The sequence below is a fragment of the Pomacea canaliculata genome, linkage group LG1 (assembly GCF_003073045.1).
Source record: "Pomacea canaliculata isolate SZHN2017 linkage group LG1, ASM307304v1, whole genome shotgun sequence".
NCBI lineage: Eukaryota > Metazoa > Mollusca > Gastropoda > Architaenioglossa > Ampullariidae > Pomacea > Pomacea canaliculata.
Window position 1 is genome coordinate 35336621 of NC_037590.1, and position 18899 is coordinate 35355519.

The window sequence follows — 18899 nt, forward strand, 5'->3', positions numbered from 1 at the left end:
ACTTGTCTCGCCTGTACGGAAGAGGATTCGCTCGGTTAGACAATGGAAATTAGTATCCTCCCATTAATTTCGTTGAAAAAATCAGTCCCTTGAGTCAGGTTAATGTAAAGGGTGGATTTAGCCACGAGCGATTTCTGCGTGTGTGCTGTCTTTGAAAAGGTCCAACGATCTGAGTACATTAGTCTTATCTATCACTGATGTGAAACTTATGCGTAGAATGTGACTGACTCTGCTTGAAGCCAACTAATCGCCATATTGGTACTCGTAAGAGGAGACTATATCTCACTATTTCTGAATGCGCTAAATATATTTTCATATTTTTTCGTACATCGCAAAATGTTGCATGGCTTTTGTTTGTCTGTTTTGTTTGCGTTCTTTGATTTCAGAACTGAGGAGGTGTCAAACTCTTCACGTTCAGAATTGGGAGTAGTAAGATGGTCACTTGACCCTAGAGAGTTCTATTAAAGCCTGTTGGCAGTGTTGTCAATGAACTGAAGTGGTCCACCATGTCAAAAACAAGGCATTGTTGTGCAAAGCACCAGATGCCACTTTTGCCTTCTCTGCTCAATAAGCTACCCATATGGTGGGTGAGGAGGGATGGAGGGGTAAGGATGGGAACTTTCCAGTCAAAGGCAGCGCCGAGATTCCCTTACTTCCATTCAAAGTAGTTGCTCGTTTCCCCTATTTCCGCTCATATAACGGATCTTATTACATATTTACAGCAGTTAAAATGTATTTAGATTGCCATGTTTATCTAAATATTCTGCAACAACAGTTTGAGAAAGTATTTATGCGAGCGCACTCTTGTAATATCCCCTTCTATTTAACGTGTATGTGTGAGTACACGAAGGGCAAGGGGAAGGGATGGAGGAGAAGAGGGCGATAAACAAAGATCACACGACTAGACATAACTGCTGTCTGCGCATGTGCCCTACAAGACCCTGCCTCTCTCCCAGTGACCCCCTTGGCAACAGATCCTCGGAAAAGGAGAAGTGCAGCTCACTGGGGGAAATCACCATAAAACGTTGAACCCTCGACCAGCTGCAGTCTCAGCACATCCTCCACAGTCATTTCTGTTACTAACAGTGAAAGTGGCGAACCTGCCTGCGAAACCGCATGTTTATCCCCCACACGTGCCTGTTAGGAATATGCAGGAGGGTTCACGGGCTGGGAAGCAGGTCAAGTCCCTCGGAGAGGTAGTGAAAAATACCGAACTAATTATAGGCGCGCCCCGCTCTGACCTCATCAATAGAATGTACAGTCAAAGGTCACAACGTCAACATCTCCCTGTTTGGAGCTGGCGCCCTCTTCGCACCTTTTAGTCTGGGGTGCGTACCTGTGTGCCAGACATTTCAGGATCCAAAGAAGAGGTGTCTGAGACGGCCAGCCAACCTCCACCGAGAGAAAAGGCGCTGTCTGGATGAAGATGCTTCGAGCTCGTGCGTGCGTCTATTTGTGTGTGTGAGTGTGAGAGAGAGCAACCCATATTATCCTCCCCTAATTTCACTACAAACGGTCGGCGGTCACTCCTAGGCTGTATTCGATTCAATCGAGGGTTTTTTTATGATTCTTATCATGTTTTGCTAATCCATTTGTCAGTATAGCACTTTCAAACATGTAATTCAGCTGGAAAATGTTTCTTCTTCGTCACATTCCTAAACACATCATCAGATACTGTACTGAGAAAGTGATGGTTCAATTAAATCTTGCTGCATGGGAGCAACATAACTAAAGTAAAGAACACATCAAAGTCACAACAGATTCTACAAACTGTTCTTAGTTGGGCGAAGTGCCGAAGCTCCAAACCTTCGAATTGCCATAAAGTCCTATTACATTTGTAAATGTATTGACAAAGAAGTTTTGACTTCCTGACCAAGGTTCCTATGTCCTGAAAGTTTGCCCCCAAACCACTGACATTGACTTTTGCACACAACTTAGTTAAACTTAGTCAAATATTCAGACATTTTCCCAGTTTAAGAAGGGTGTTAACGAAGTTCCCCTAAAGTCAAAACACCAGAGAGAACGAGCTTTGCACAACTAACAATGGGAGAGAAAAAAAAATGCCGAACATGAAATGCTGAAAATTGTAGCCTCTACCCAACAGATGTATTCAGTTTGTGGTTTCCAGGGGTCCTAAGAGGATCGGACATCTGGCGGCTTTGCGAGGAAGACATTTGTCATCTGTTGTGTGTGTTTATAATGCCAACCTACCCCAGCTGCAGGTTGTGTACGAAACTTGTCACCGGAGATCGTCGAGCAAAAAATGCGGTTTATTTTCAGCCCACAGCACCCGTTTCTTCCCTCCGGCCACGTGGATTTACCCACAGTCTAATTGAAGGGTTCACGTCTACCTGCTCCCAGTTGTTTGCCTCTCCATGAACAGGGAACCCATCGACCTTTGACCTTCCCAGGAGAGGACAGATCGATTAATTCATCCTAGCCCCTCTCACCAACATTATGTCTCAGTTTGTTTTCGTGCTCTGCTTGCAGCTTTCCTGCGCTCACAAAAGCGACCGAGAACCCGATACCTGGGAGCCCTCTGTCCGGAATCCATCAGCGAGGCTCACAAAAAAAGTTCTGTTGTTCGTTCATTTCCTCCCTTGATTTCCCTTCTGAGAGTGAACCCAGCTCCCATTACCCCATCCAAGTTTGATGTCTTTCCTAAAAGATGATAGAGATATGTGCAGTGGTGTGTGAGCCGTGGATACTTCTAGTCCAATCACTTCAAAACAACTTTAATTAGTCTGCAGACAATTAAAAAAAAATCGCGAACAACAAAAGCAAAAATTAATTAAATGATAATAAACCGTGGGCGTCTGTTAGTTTCCTTTATCTCACCTGTCTTCTTGATATGTATACCTGCAAATTTGTGTGTGCACCTTCCAAAAGTGTGTGTGTGTGTGTTGGGGTGGAATTTCCGACCATCAGTGTACATGTCTTCTCGGTTATCTACCGTCTGTACCCACTCAGCAACATGGCTACTCAGCTTTCTACAACTGTACCTGCTGGAAAAGTGTCTCGGCAGCTCTCTATCTCGCTACTTGCTCGGAATCAAGACTGCGCAATTATCTACTGATATGTTACAAGATAAGCGGGGCCGAATATGCTTTTATGATATTTTTCAAAGGTCTACTGGGGTGCCATATCTTATTTCCCCCATATCCGAGAATACCTTTTATCCTTTCGTTCTCGAGATACACACCTACGAACATCACCATGCACAGAAATTAAAGGGGTCAATAACATTCATTCAGTATTGCACATGTATACGCTATAGCCAATAGGAAAGCCGAGACCATATGCTATTTATAGGCGCATCTATGTACAAACGTGACGTCACGAGTTTAACCTCAGTGCATGGTGATGCTTGTAGGCATGCATCTCGAGAACTGATGAGATAAGGAGAGTGTATTCAAGATTTTAGGGGAAACAGTTCCTTGAACTGAACTTTACTCTCAGTTCTTGTTATTTGTTCCTCTTTACATTTTCTGTGTATGTTTTTATTCATCATTAGTACTGCTGTTTATTCTTTCATAACTCATGTTATTCGTTTCTTTTCCTGTCCCTCGTTCTTGTTCCTAAGCGCTAAGACCTTGCTCCTTAGGAATGTGAGTATGCGCTTTAAAAATTGTGCTTTTATTATTATTACTAAAAAAAAAAAAAATGCAACCCAGTGGATCTTTAAACATCAGCAGAAAGTAACCTGTTGCCACGAGGTTATTGCCACGTGCTGTAGAGGAGCCTGTAGACTCGACCTACTTTCCTACTTCCTGATAGTGACGCTCCATCGGATGTGTTCGCCGCCTTCCCGCAGGACGAGAAATGCAAATTGTCCTTGTCCGGACATTCACCTGAGTCCTGACCTACATGTACTTGCAAGTGTGGCGCGCGCGTGTACATGTGTGTGTAAATATATTTTTCTTTTTTAGTTGTAGTCTCAGCTTCAAACAAACACAAACAAAAATAGTTTGTAAAGACATGATATTATTAGTATTGTTAGGATATGAGAAAAGTTAAACTTATTCTTGTTTAAATAATCGAAACACACACACACACACACACACACACATAGCAAGCACATGCAATTATCAAAGAGTTACTCAGGCTGTGCACACATTTCGAGTTTCATAGAGTGAGTGCTTTTCATCGTCGACCTGAGTCAACTTATTTACTGTTGGTGATCTTAGTTTGGAGTTAAGACACACAAAAAAAGCAATTTTCCATGCAAAGACATTACATTGTAATGCAAACATCGTCAGCTGACCGCCAGGTAAACAAGTCTGTATATCTTCATCACAACTTACATCTGGCAAACAATCCCCCTCATGTTGAGTTCCAATATCCCCCTACCCCTACCCAATCCCACTCCTTTAGCCAGGAATTTGAATAAATGTCTCTAATTACTGGATTTATAGTAGCAATCAGTGTAGTGAACAAAGGGTTTCTTGTTTCCATAGCAAAACATGCGCTAATGGCGGGTAGAGTGTCGTCTTCTGTTTCCTTTTTAGGTAGAAGGTGGGAAAGAGGGGGGGAGGCTTTTCTTCACAAGCACCGCCCCGTACAGGAAACGGAGCGCAGCTGTTGGTCTTTTGTCAGCGCACACGGGGGGAAAGGCGAGGCAACCTCAGGAGTATGACAACACGAAGGTATCAAAACTGCTGTTAAACAAGCGCCCTTGCCGTGAATATTGATATGAAACAAAATCTCTCTTCTCACACACACACACACAAACAACACATTTCACCCTTGTATAATCTCTGTGGTTGTAAGGTGTTCTACACAATTTTCCAGATACGCCATTTAAATTCAATTCCACTTCAATAATATTTCGTCCACTTCTTTCGTAAAGGTTTTTCAGCTCAAAAGAAAATATCAAAAACACGTGATTTATTTTTTATCTACCTACCACCCACTGACATTAAGCTAAGGAATTTGTTTTGTTTTTGTTTTTTTGTGTTTTTTGTTGTCTTTGCTTGTCTTTTACCATCACATACAATTAGCGCTTAATGTCGGCCACCGAGAGCTTCCTTGAAATTGAATGGTTGGTTTTTTGGTTGATTTAGTAGTAAAATGCTTCCACTTGAGGTAATTTCTCACTATGTTAAAGAGGAAGGGGGAGAAGGAGTACCCGGACCCGGAGAAACCCCCAACGCCTGGCCCTGCAAACAGATGTCACAGAGAGTGGCCGGAGACAAGATCTGAACTCTGGGGTGACAAGTGAGTGTTTTAAAGTACCGGGCTCCCGAATCGAAATAGAATCCATTGCTGTAATCATTTGTGTGTCTTCCTGTCCTTTGCTGGACGAGCCCTTGTTGATCGAGATTTACAAATATGAAGAATCTACGATCGATAGAGAGGGTCAGAGTTCAGGATCCACAACAACCGGTACTTGGGGTAATAAGTTACCGTTTACGGTCTGACGAGAATGTTCAGCTTCTTATCTGTGCACGAACACACAGAAAGGACCTTTCTTCGATAAATCCTTCCAACTGGGTATGCTTAACTCATAAAAAAATTATTCAGACAAGCATGTGTTGCCATACTACGCTCGCTTTCCGAGCTTGCTCACGATTGGTACGAGGGGGAAACGACGAGGCGACCTAGTGAACTTTAGCGCCCGGTCACTCTGTCAATCCAGTGCAGTTGACCTTCGCAGTTTTTGGGGGGAAGGGAGAGAGAGAGAAAAGTGGGAGGCTGACAAGGGAGTTGCAGGGGGAAACTTGGGGTTGATGATCTGGATTCATATTTGAACTTGAGGTCAGACTGTGGTTTATTGAAACGTTCGGTTGCTGGGGTTTTTACCCCGACCTCTCTCCTATCCTTTGAATCTAATCAATGTCCATTCATGCATCCAGCTTCCTCCAACGTTGTCGTTAGGTGGAGTCCGAGGTGCTCGTGCATGTTTATATCGTCTTTGATAAATCACACCAGAGTCTTGCAAAGACCCCTCGACCCCCGAAAACTCGAACAGGACAAGATATATTTATTTACCCACTGTACTTACCCCTCCCCCCACACACACACCTCCCCACTTGCCTCTTATCAACTGCATGGCACTTGCCCGAGCGCGTGCTGCTGCCTCCCTTTCGCGTCTCAACCCGCGCAGGTCAAGACCAGCGCAAACGTCATGAGGTCACTAGACTGAAAGGTCACTGCTTTGTCCCTCCCATCGCCCTCGTCCTTAGAGGCATTCGACAACACCAACTGTAGCAGCTGACAATGTGGCAGCTGTATGCACGCGTACGCACGCGCGACTGTTGGTTGACCTTTTCAACCATGCCCAAAAAAATTGTTTAACATAAAAAAGGGAATAGGAAAAAAAAACTACATAATGATCACGGCAGTAAATTACGAGGAAGCATTTCCAGAGGAGTGTTCATATATCCTTTTGCTTGGAAAAAATAAGTCGTCTTTAATTCACCCTTAACCTCCACTCTCTTTGCCTCCTTACAAACCCGATGTCATCATCGACCTACACACACGCACGCGCTGTCTCTCTCACGTGAACACGCACATTCACACTACACACACCAACATCTACGCAGAATAACTAGTACAGCTTAGCGAGGGAGGGGAGCCACAGAATAATACCGTCATCTGGCGATAAGCTGATGGCGAAGCCGTAACCTGAACACGACCCCGTGACCCCGCGGGTCAGACGGTGTTTACTAGTCCGTGCACGCGTCGTATGGACGTCAACGGCACAAGTCAGGGCGTCACAGGATGGAGTGCCGCTTCCTCTAACGTTCCTTGACCAGCTGACGTCACAAGGGTGAGTTGCCGCTTCCTCGCACGTTCATCTCGCATCCAGAAGGATGTTCCTCTTGCACCAGATGTTGCGGTAAGCCTCATCACGGTCCTGCAGCAGCTTCTGTAGCTCGCCCTGCCGGAAGGGAAAGCTGCCGACATAAATTATTAATTGGCAGGTCGCCTGTTCTCCAAAGGTTTGTGTTTCTAACGAACTTTTATCTCCCAGGACACGACTGCCTAGTATGTTTGCTTACCAAGAGTGCTTTCACATATTTGTATTTTTTTTGTCTTGTTTTTTTTTTATCCCAGCATTGTTTGGTTTTTTTTTTTTCTAGGTTATCAGCCTATTTGTTCAACGATGTCAGGCGATGGTGAGAATCCGCCTGGAGTTACAGGCAGGCTAGGTGTCACGAGGGTTTATTCCAAACGAAGGCTGTAGATACGTTGGTATAATTTGCACTGTGTCTAAGGCAAGACAGTATTTTTGATTGTGACTGAAAGCAGGGAGACAAAGTATTTATTTAATTTTGTAATGAGAATAAGTAAATACCTTTTGTAGCCGATGTGATTAAAAAGCAGAAATGATTACGAGATAATTGCATATTTGATAAACACATTTTGCCAGGAATTTCCAGGAATTTGTGCAGATTGAGTGATGTCCCTTCGTCTGACTGGTTCGCCAATATTCGTTCTCCGTCGCTTCTCGTCTTTTCTTGTTAATCCGAGTTCAAGCTTTTCGTGCAATATTGATCTGTGCATCTATATATAAAGCAACTTCAAATATTCAGGAGTCGCAGATGGCAAAAAGAGGAAAAGGAGATGAAAAATCTTTAACAAGCAAGCAAGCAAGCAAACAACAAACAAACAAACAAACCAACCAACAAACAAACAAACAAACAAGAAAACATGGGAAGGCAACCGGGTCTCTGATTGTGAGTGTAGGCAAGTGTGTGGGCGTGAGTGGTCGGCCAGGAAGACAACCTCTTGTGAAGAACAGCTAAATATAGTCAAGTACTTTATCGTCTCTGCCATGCACGCACTCTCTCGTTTTCACTTTCTCTTTTTGACTCGGGAGAGAGAGAGAAGGACAAGTCAGGGCGGAAATTTTACCGATCTTTATTTAGCTGCACGTTGACCCTGACGACAAAAGCTAACAGCATTTTAACATATTTTTACATAGCAAACTTTTAATTTTTTTTTTTTGTCCTAGTCTTGTAGTATGGTTGCACGTGCACTCACATGTTCAGTCTTTCATTCGTCCCTTGACTGGTCGTAGATGAGCTCATGGATAGACGCGGCCGTCACAAGGCCGCCACTCAAGTCTGTCTCGGACAACAGTTAACATCCTGAACAAGACAACCAGTCCACTTCTTCACGTTTGTCAGCCAGTCCTTCATCTGGCCACCGCGGCCTTGACCGCTCTCCTCAGTGCCTTGAAGGACAGTCTTTGACAATGTGTCGTGTCGGGTCACGTGGTCACACCAGACCAGCTGACGCCGCTTGACTGTTGTAAATAGGTGATCCTGGTGTTTCGTACAAAGTCATTGGTTCACTGTAAAAGATACCAAACAGCCTCCTTAGACACCTGTTCTTGAATTAGATTCTCCTCTTGATATCGGCAACCATGGACCTCTAGGATCCGCCATTGACCCCCGATCCAGTTGTCCCTAGCTGCTTGCATGATGATAGCACACGAAAACTGACTTATCCTTTGAATAGGAGTCAACTTTGGCACGTACAGGGATAATAAACGTGTCTGATATCCCAATATGTGGCCTAGTGTCTGAACTTTTTGACCTTCCCAGATGGTATAGCCTTGAAAACAGTTGGGTGATCATCCATCATCTTAGTCAACACATCAACACGATGCGACCTGCGGTCTGACGTACGTGGGATGGGTAAGAATCCTGATTCATTCTCTTTGACGAGAGTTTCTTTTTATATTTCAAAGTCCTTAACCGGACACATTCTGTCGCCTGTGCATGTGAATATGCTATGACAAACTTACACATCGTCGTGTAAATATTTGCCAAACACAGTCCCCTATTCCACAATAAGCACCGGTTAAAAGGCCCTTAAGGGACACTCGAGGGCAATCTACCAAGCTTTTCGTTGGAGTCGTGGGGAAAAGTGTTTGCTCTTCGCGCAACAAGATTTGTTTTCCTTTAGGGAATAAAAAAAATATTGTATGCGTATGCATGAGTGGATAGAGAAAACAAAATCAGTCTAACATAAAAGAATGGACTGGTTATACCATACAGCAACTGTTTACCATCGTAGATGCCATGAACAGTCAGTACCAAATGAACGAATGAATAAACTGATAAGAGTGGATGGAAGAAAACAATGCAAAATGCTGTTTTAAATATTAAATTAAATTGTTTGAAAAGGTGATCTAACAGTATAAACTTCATGGTATATCTATTAAAATAATACAAAGAACATGGACTTTCCTCCTAAGAAGACAAATATATACTAGACACAAAATAGACAAAAATGTACCAGTTTTAAACCACGAAAAACGACTTCAAACAGGATCTGAACCCTATACAGATAAGTTCGATTGAACTGTCTCAAGGACACACAAAGAGCTTGTGAAAGCCGGAAGTGGTGAACATCTAGACACAGAGTGTTGTGGGCATGGCTTCTTGTTCAGCCATCAAAATCGCTCATTAAGCTCATCGCGGCAGGGCATCAACATCTAAAACTAAAGTCAAAACTGAGAACTTTGGATGATCGCCATCCAAAGAGTAAGGGTAAGTATCTTTGCACACGCTGACAGGAAGTGTAAGGGCATGAGAGGTCAACAAGAATTGAAAGCCTTTTTTCAAATGAGTGTCGAGGACAAGATACTATTTCCCAAAATCTGAGTGGTGACTAACCCCTTTCTTCTCGAGATACAAGCGAGCACACAGCGAGACCTTGTTTGGTGGTACAGAACTGAAGCACTCTGCCAATGAATAATGAAAGTAAACAAGTGTTGGCGCCTTCTGTGCCAATTCATTGCAAAACCCACACTCTACGCTCCGCTTCCAACCCAGGAACAAAAATGACCGCAGAGGATCCTGTTGTAAGTGAATTGTTGACTAGGCCATGACATCTATACAATTTATAATCAGAGCAACAGGAACATACAAAAAAAAAAAGGCTCTGAAAAATTAAAAAACTCCCAAAACCAACAGATTGTTTGCATGGTGAACGCCTGCTCCAAGTCTAGACCAAATATGTTCGGTGATTTGGGGACTGTTCAGGCGCAAACCGGATTTATGCCGAAAACAATATTAATTAAAAAAAATAATAGCAGCATCTATGAAGACAGTAAATATATTGTGACACAATAACGTAAAAAGTCTCAATAAACAGGGGTTAATTAAATGATCTCCCTTGAGCCCTGACTGAAGCCTTAGAACCTGTCCCTGCGTCACCTCCATTAGCCTGACTAGGAATATTACTTTGCCCTTATATAGCCCCTGGGGACAAATTAAACACCACTTTCGCTGACGACCTGCATGTCGACAGACAAGGATGTGTGAGAACATCTCCACCCAACCCCAACGCCGCCATCTTTCCATCTGTTCTCCTCTCCACACATGCTGTGGGTTTTATTTTCAAATCGTGTCACATGACACCAGAGAGTTGTCATGAACCACCTGGTTCAATGCCAGAACAAACTGATCGACTAATTGTGTTAATTATAGATGCGTAGCGGTCACTAAGGGGAAGCCTTTCTGTCCATTTTTACAACCGACAGGTGGCGGTGTATGTAGTCGATGATAGCGGTGATAGCGATGCACCACCTGCTCACTGTCCACCTCCGAAGCATCAAGGGGCAGGTAGCCGAGTGGCACTGCCATTTTGCTCTGTGACAGGCAGAACTGGCAAAGTCACGTGGGCGTGGATGTGTGAATTCAGAGAGCCGCGAACTTTTGGCTCAGGAACTGACCCTGTGTCCGGGTATATATACAGTATATCAGTGACACTGTTAACTTTGAATATTTGCCACTAAAGTTACGTGTGCCACTGTTTGTCATACTAACCTTTTTAATTTAATAATGTTCATTTAAACTGTAATGTCGGTTGTTTGTGCACCCGAGTGAAAAGAATTACCTGTGCGGACGTGCGAAATCGGGTGTGTGGGTGTGAAGGGGTGGAAATTGTGAAAGCTGTCTCCTTTCCCCTCGGGCTGTCTAGTCCATCCCTTCTCCCCGCGATTTCGTAACAAGGAAGTAGGTGCTTTAGTTTGCATGCGATGATTCTTTACCAAGATACTGAAACCTATTATCGATGTAGGTGTGCCAGCGGAAGTCGATTAATCCGTTGAGGACTGGAAGTCATAAATAGATGTTACACTAGAGCGATGTCAATCGGCCGTTTACGGCGATACGACGGGTACCTGGAGAATGTTATAAATAGAGTGTGTGTGGGAATGGGTGGGTGGCTGGGTGGCTGGGTGGGTAAAAGGGTAAGGGAACGAAAGTTCGGATTGAGCAATATGTAAATATTTCCCGGGTTGTCTGATCCTGACCAAATTCGCAGGAATACATGTGGGGTTAAGTCTTCGACAATTTTTGTCTCGGTATTTTGGTCTGGAGCATCTTTAGTATTTATTTTACTAGTTTTAAGATGTTACCCTTGGTTCCAAGTTAAAAAAAAACAACAAAAAAAAAAACAACTAAGCGGGCATTTTTGACTATGTCATTTCTCTCTATAAGAGAGAGAGGAGTTGATGCCGGCAGGACGGCGCTCTCCTAGACTTGCTAATCATTACATCAACAGTCGAGGGCATCATAATCCTAGTAAGAAGTCAAACCCAAATACAACTCAGTCATGAAGTGAAGAAAGAAAACTATGACATTTTCCTCGCGTTCATTTCTTTTTCTAGTCTAATAAATTGGATTACATAGATTGAGGGCACGCTTTATGTATATATAATAGCTGCAATCTAGAGGTCAAGTGAGTTACAATTTTTTTCTGATAAGTAAAGTAAAGCTCAGCAAGATACTATTTTCCAAAAAGTGTGTTAATGCCCACGTTCCATTCTCAAGATACACACATTAAAACTTCACTCTGCACTGTAAGTAGTCAACAAACAACAAGTTACAATGTGTACACTTATCTGATTTATGCTGTGAAGACAACAGAAAATAGGAGAGCTGTTCATATGTTAGTTATGCATGTCTCTGAATAAGCATAATGTCAAACTGCTGTTACTGCAAGCAGAACTGTCATATTTTTTAAAAGTATAATAAACTCCAGGGTTGAAATACTTCATGAACTGAATACAAACACACCCGTAGTTGTTATTTGTGACTTCTCCTTGCTGCAAAGGGGTAAAGTGTACTTTGGTCTTGTTAGCAGACTCCTCAGCCAACACTTGCCAAGTCTGTTGCTAAAGTTGGCTGGGTCAGTGGGGTAGGTCACAAATTAATTTCTCCTGGACAAACTTCATTCAATATACCTCAACTTTCCGTACATCTTATTGGATTTCATCCTCAACACATATATTTCTGGATACGTTCGATGAATGCGATATTTAATATAAATTTATTATGACACTGATTTAGGACTACGGTCAAGGTTGATGAGCTCCTACACCTGGCAGGTAGAACAGTCTCGAGACTGTGCACGAGTGATCAGTGCATGTAGAGGCCACACCCGCCACCCGTGTTGTGATATGAGGTGTCTGAAGGTCATGTCATGGGGTCATGCACTTGATCGACCTTCAGTTGAGACCACTCCAACCCTGGAAAGGGAGACAGGCTAGATATCAGTCTGTATTTTATTGTCATTCATCTTACGAATGAGCTGTTTCCTGTTTAATGTGTGATTCTACTCCTGCATCGAACATGCTCCTCGGAAAGAAACTGATCAATGTTGTATAAAACGGCTCGAAGACCACACAGTTGGTGATAATTAGAAAAATATTAAGCGATAAATGCATGCGATCTTTATAGTATTTTCCTGATGTTATTCTCTGTTACTTTAGCTGCCCTTCCTCTGTGTGAATGTGGGTGAATATATGCATAGAAACATACGCGCGCATGTGTACGTGTGTGTGAAAGAATGAAAGAGAAAAGAGTTAAAGACTATCTGAATCAACGAAGATCAAAAAAAAAAAAAAAAAAAAAAGGAGAGGAGAGGAGACCATTTTGCATCCCCTCCCCCCCACCACCAGCACTCATATATGCGCAGAGGCAACTTATTGGATTGTTTTATTTTAATTACTCTGTAACGAAGTGCAAACAGAAATTTGTGGATTGGCGGTTATCGATAATGGCAACCGAGGTTAGTTCATCCAAACTATCTGCGTATACCACAACCATCTATAGGTTAAGTCAAAGAAATTGTTCCTAGCTACCTTGAATATGAGGATACGCAGAAGAGGCTTTCCTTCAATTTCCCTGTTTCGAATCTTCCCGTCCGTGCCTTTTTTCTGAGAAAGAGCTTTGTTTATCGTAATCAGTAGGACATGCCACTAAAAACATCAGCTCATAAATCATGGTTGTGGATATGTGGAAATATGAATGTATGTTTGCATTCATTCATGTGTGTGTGTGCACGTGCGTGCCTGCGTGTTTGCATGTGTCTGTGTGTATGCCTAGAAGATGAGCAAACGAAAAATATTCAAACTTTACCTTCGTTGTATGGTGGAAGAATGCATAATAAGCAGAGCAAGCATTTAACATTTCAAAGAAGAAGGCAGTGTCAACAATTTTCAGCTTAAATAAAAAAAAAAAACTACCATGATCTAAACTAATAACGTGCAACAGGAAAACATCCAATAAAAACTAAGATATCTATCTATCTATATCTATCAGACCCCGTTACATTTCTTTAGTACTTACACTTCCATTTTTGACTTTTCTGGTTGGATTTCGAAACACCTTAAAGTACGGTTTTAGTATTGTTTGGCATTCTCTTCTCAGTGACATTTCCATGAGGCGTATGTCCACCATTCCCACATACATCTAAAGAAATAAAGTGTTGATAGTGTGGATGAAGAGTTATATTTTATCATTTCTGTGTATGGTGGTATCATCATGTGAAGGGAGTGATATAAAAACTTTAATAATGGTGCACAGTAATCTTTATCGTTGTCTTTCTTAGATGATAGAAGATGTCTGCTTATTTCTTGCTTAGTCACAGCCACTTTTTACTACACTGTTTATTAATATGTTAGAATCTTTATCTGACTTTGACCTTTGAAACCTCCGTAAAGAAAACAACCAAAATATAATAAATTTATATATGTGTCGTTTTGTATGTTTATACTTTTCAATTCAACATTTTTAGGCATACTGCTTGAGAAACATCATATGTAGATTTAAATGACAAACCTGTAAGAATTAACTGGCTTTGAAATAATCGGTAACCACTACACATAGACAAGAAAATCTCGAAGAAAGCGCATTTGTTTTATCAAAGCAAAATAAGTACATGTTTAAAATAAAACAACTGGGAATTAACAATCTCTTGCAAGACAACTTCATTATTGGACTGACAAAAACATTAATCAAAAACTGTCCTGAAAATATTCAAACGTGAAAAACGTAAATCCCAATTTGGAATTTTAAAGTTGATGTTGAAAAAATAAATTGAAATTTGTAATTACCAAACTATCTCACCCCATTTTTTAATTTTTTTTTTCATTTTGTGAGCGTGGTATGCCTTACTGTGACTATCAAAACACAGAGCCTAAACTAGAGAAACTAAAAGTGAATAGAATCACTAAATTGTTCACTACAGTGAACAGGCTATCTCATTCAGTTCAAGTACTGTGAGTCCAATGTACACTAATTCAAAAGGCTGGAACTCACATTATTTCACTTTATTTACAAATATCACCTTCAAAACGTAGACATGCTTGATCTTGGGATAGTAGTATCCTCCTGTGAGTCACGTGAGAGGTCCGTTGGCAGGCCGTAGCTCGTGTTTACGTGCGGCCAGTCTCGCAAAATGGTGGCAGATGTCGAAAATGCTCATTTTCCGGAAATATTAAGTATAAACGAACATTGAAAATAGAGATAGTGGTGATGAGAGTTGATGAAACGAGTAAAATATCAGATAATTAGCATTTGTTGCGAAGAGAACTGAAATTTTGATTATAAACCGTTTTCAACCGCTTTTACATGGCTGCACATTGTCGCCCAGTATTTACCGCTCCTTTCAAACTGCGTGCGTGCGTGCGTGTGAGCGCGCGTTTGAGTTTGTATTTGGGGGCTGGAGGGGGATGCGTGTTTGTGGGCGACTGATCAGGAAATAGGAGCGACAGTTCTTTAATTGGCAAGCAACGACCCTGAAAGTGGCTTACTTCGTCTGATGAGAAAATGTCAAGTGGCGCCTGACATGAGGACGGAAGAAGAACAAGTCTGCCATGCAAGCAGGCGAAAAATTCCCAACAGTTTCGAAATGTGGTCAACCTAGCCCTCTTCTCTCCGCCTTTTTTTCCATTCCCCATCCCCCCCCCCCCAACACGCGCACTTACGGACTCACCCACAATGCCAGGCATTTTATGTTACACATTGAAATACTAACTAAAAGAAAATACACTTCCACAAATATTTATGGATGTAATCACAGGTATGCATCGAATATTGAGGTTCCTGTGCACAAGTACTCAGGCTTGCTTGGGTAGGGGTGGGTTTGGATAGGTGGATGAATAGAGTAAATGATATCTTTGTGAAAAATAAAACAGAGGTGACAGCAACAACACCGAAAGTGGTGGTAGAGGAGGAGGAATTTACAAGAGTTAGTAGTAGTTACAATTAAATATAGACGGAAGAAAATGGGAAGAGGGGGGACGCAGAGGAACCTCCGTAGGACATCGGTTTCTCTTTGCAGTGAAGCGGGAATGCCTTATAAATAGAAGAAGTAATGTTCAGTACCATTGCCATAATCATGTGCATTCATACACGTGCGCCCACACCTCATATCCAGCCTAACAGGACACACATGCACAACTATATACATGTATATATAAATATAAAATAACGCCATACCGCGAAACACGATTGACTGTAAACATTCTAAAAAGGAGTAATTTATCTTACAATAGCTTCCATGGTTATTTGTCGCTGCCCATTTTCCCAGAAGTAGAAAATTTCTGCACAGGCTGAACATAGATCGCTTATAGTGCCTGACACTTACATTGCGACACAGGCACTTGAGCCGTGACGTCACTGTACCACCAGCCGCCGTTGCTGGCCAGGATGTCCATGCTCACCATGTCATCAGCCCAATAAGTCAAGGCCTGTCTAATTGCCTGTGAACGGACTGGAGACCAGGTAGACGTAGAAATGACCGACTTCAAGACAGCTCGTGCTGGTGTCCTTTGTCCGGTGCCGTGATTAATTCTATTTTAGCTCCTTCTGTATTTACATTTTTAAATTAACTGTAAACTGCACAATGCAATAAAGGAAAGTCCACAGAATATTGTAACATCCTAGTAGTTATTTTTAGATTCAAACAAAAGGGATATCGAACGCTGGACAAAAGCTGAAACAAGTAAGAAAAGAAGAAAATGCCATCTTGTCTGTGTTGCAATCCAAGCTCTACAGACAGTTCAAGATAAACGAAATTTTATATTTATATCTCAACCACGTGACAGTCGTCTAAAAATAATTAATGCCTTTAGTTCAATCAGCTGACTCGCTTTTATAACTTAAAAATTTTTTTTTACATTGTCTAGACGAACTAATCGAAGTTCATTGTTGTTCAGAAAGTCAGTAAAAGCTGATAAAAGAATAGACCGATATCTGGCTTCGGCACTCAATAATATGTACTTCCTGTGTTAAAACAGGGATAATCGTCATCAGCGCCATCATCACAATAGTTTACGTCAATCCCCCTCCTCCTCATCGTCATCGTCGTCGTCGTCATTATCCTCATCGTCGTCGTCGTCATTATCATCATCGTCGTCGTCATTATCATCATCGTCGTTCTAATCAACGGTCATCTTTATTGACAGGTTCTCTTTTCGTAAAGCATATCGGTTGACGCGGTTGCTGAGAAACAAGCTGTCGTGTGGAGCGAATAGGAAACTCCCGCGGAGCGCGGTGGGCGGGGTTTGTGCAGGCCGTTGTCATCAATCTGTTGAGAAGGCTGAGAGCAGGGAGAGAAAAACCCACTGTCCTTCTTCCCTCCCCCACCCCTCCGACTCAAGTTTCGTTTTTATCGACCCTTCGATGCAAGGACTCCTCGATATACGAGCAGCAGATGACGATCGACCGCTTTATGCAAATGAGCGCTCGGCCATGTCCCGCAAGGTCAGCCGACTGTGAAAATTGGTTGCCACGTCGTGGCCGGCACATGTAGTGCCATCAATAAATAAATAAGATGGTGTGAGCATCTGTCTTCGTAAGAGTTCAGCGAACTGAACAGCAGGAAACGAAGAGAGGAATCGGCAGTATAAAGCCGAAGGATAAGTAAAGTAAATACCGACAGCTTAACAGATCACAGGCTGGCGACGGTGCGATTAGAATACTGATTGTATGTAAATAATATATTGATAACCATGAGGCAGTGCACACCCTCTTGCTCACAGAGACACAGAACCTTGAGATGGAACTAAATCCACTCACATAGAATAACAGACACGTGCACAAAAAAGACAACTTTCACTATAACACAGATGGGTCATGACTCCGTAATAAAGATGCTTATCCGTAAGCACGTGCATGGTGTGAGAGAGAGAGAGGGGGGAGAGCGAGAGACAAGAGAAAGAGAGTGTATCAATCTATGTTTAGGACAGCAGCTTTCTGTTTCTTTGTCCCTTTTGCTCCAGCCTGCGGCGTCGCCATCTATATATACATCCAGTAAATGGTCATGCTCACAGGCGCTTTCTCCTCCCGATCACCCTCACCCACTCCACCCCTTTATTGCATGTCCTAGTCATGATCTAGCAGCCAAAAAGTGCCTTGTACACATCCAACAAAGGATCAGTGTAGACCCCACCCCCCAACACGCACACACAATCTCTTTCTTTCATCATTCCATTCTTTCTCTCTCCCCATCCCCCCACCCTAGCACTTGAAAAACGCCGCGGTTTTATTAAAAGGTTCAACGGCCAGGGGTCGCTTCTGGGGTCATGTTGAGGTCAGGTGCTCGAAGCCAACATATGTCGGCTTGGACAGGAGCTTTCCAGGTCAAAAGAATACTTTGCGCAGATAGAAACTCGGATAATGTCAAGAGAAAGAAAATAAAAAGACTAGCGAACGAACACAAGCAAAGAAGGAACGATGGAAAATAAAACAAGAACCAAATATGCTGAACAAGAAAATAAAACAAGAAATATTTTGCTTCACATAGAGACAAAGCTCACGCTGTTAGTTGGAATCCCAAATAAAACCCCTTCTTGTCATGATCTCATCTCCACCATCCATAACATCAACTGTCAGCACATTATCGCCTGATCTTCTCTACCCCAGAGTTAATTTGTGATTCTCTGCTCATAAATTTAGAAGGCGCAAAATTCAGCAGCACATCTTGTCCTCAGGCGCACGAAAGCGGGCTCAGGTTACACTTCTTTGTCTTCGATCTGCACTCACTCGATCCCATTCGGACTCGGGCTGTAAATTATCCATCATCATTTTCTCTCGTCCTTTCAGAGTGCCACGTAAAATCCTCGGACGATCGCACTTAGTTCATTCCTATCATCAAACACAACATGCGAGGTCTGTCTGAATGTGCTGTGTGAGTTATGGGCGAAAGAGGGATAAACGGATTGTTTTATAATCTAACATGATATCTTGGTCAATCAGAAAGTCCATAAAGAGATTATGAGGTGTTTGCTTCTCTCGGTGAAGAGACGAGACGAGACGAGAGCCGTGACAGGACAAATCGTGGCTGCTTCATCACGACAATGCACCTTCTCAAACAGCCCTGAGCATCCGGGAGTTCCTGGTTGAGAAGTACATCTCTGTACTGGAGCAACCTCCCTATTCACTTTATTTTGATCCGTGTTATTATTTTTTTTTCACTCCCCAAGCTCTAGGGGATCATCAAAGGACCCGTTTTGAAGTCGTGAAGGCCATCAAGAGGGCCTTAACGACGGAGCTGAGGGGCATCCCAGAAGAAGCCTTCCTGATTTACAAAGAAGCATGGTAGAGAAGAATGGGAAAGTACACTAGACTCGAGGGATAACTTTAAAG

General features: G+C 42.5%; 1 long non-coding RNA gene across 2 annotated transcripts; it reads right to left on the reverse strand.

The window, feature by feature from the left end:
* Positions 1–11195: 11195 nt before the first annotated feature.
* On the reverse strand, positions 11196–15190 carry LOC112576795. 2 transcript variants are annotated; one of them, XR_003101915.1, is made up of 4 exons: positions 14596–15190; positions 13596–13718; positions 13109–13183; positions 11196–12493 (listed from the first exon to the last, which is right to left on the reverse strand). It is a non-coding gene; the product is annotated as an uncharacterized LOC112576795 (long non-coding RNA). The 2 variants fall into 2 exon arrangements; XR_003101914.1 differs by having other exon boundaries at positions 13596–15190.
* Between the last annotated feature and the right edge of the window lie 3709 nt (positions 15191–18899).